General features: G+C 41.6%; 1 protein-coding gene across 1 annotated transcript in view; it reads left to right on the forward strand.

Moving 5' to 3' along the window:
- Positions 1 to 632, forward strand: part of LOC119592498 (lysosomal alpha-mannosidase-like) — a gene marked incomplete at its 5' end in the record, with an annotated part of 12,706 nt that overhangs the window by 639 nt on the left and 11,435 nt on the right.

The raw sequence follows: 632 nt of genomic DNA on the forward strand, positions 1-632 counted from the left end.
AAATACAGTGGATTACTCAACCAAATCACAGTAAATTCTGTTAGATCAACAACACAAGGTTAGTTAGTGCCGGTCTGTATTCGCGTAATGTTGTGTGTAACACGTTTAACAAGTACACAAAAGGTTTCGCAGAAAAGCGGAAATCGTGAGCCTCACCGTATTCACACTGCAACAAAAGTATAACATGTAATGCAATGTTTATAATTATTTATTCCTCATTACACGCTGACGTCCATACGAGTTTATCACGTTGATTTCAAGGTAAAATCCATGCAAAGGTAACTGACAACATACGCGTGCGGGTACCGGAACGGAGGGGCGGTCAGCAGTGGTGCCAAATCTCAGTAACGGGTCGCGGTTTGTTCAGAGCTGCAGGTCCTGTCAAAGGAAGACCAAGAGAGAGGCATTTTAGGTTTAGTAAGGCATATAGCTGAGAATAATGCCTTTATATCTGACAGTTAGATTCTGTATATGATGACTCGATTTAACCCTAATTAAGGATGATATTCTGTTCATTAAGCGAATCACAACTTGCAGCCAACACAAACCGATCTCTTCTGCTGTGTGTACGATTGATCTCTGCAGTGTCAAGCTATTAACAAGGTGTGCCCGTCAGGTTGTGATTGTGTGAT

Source organism: Penaeus monodon, chromosome 30 (genome assembly GCF_015228065.2).
Source record: "Penaeus monodon isolate SGIC_2016 chromosome 30, NSTDA_Pmon_1, whole genome shotgun sequence".
NCBI lineage: Eukaryota > Metazoa > Arthropoda > Malacostraca > Decapoda > Penaeidae > Penaeus > Penaeus monodon.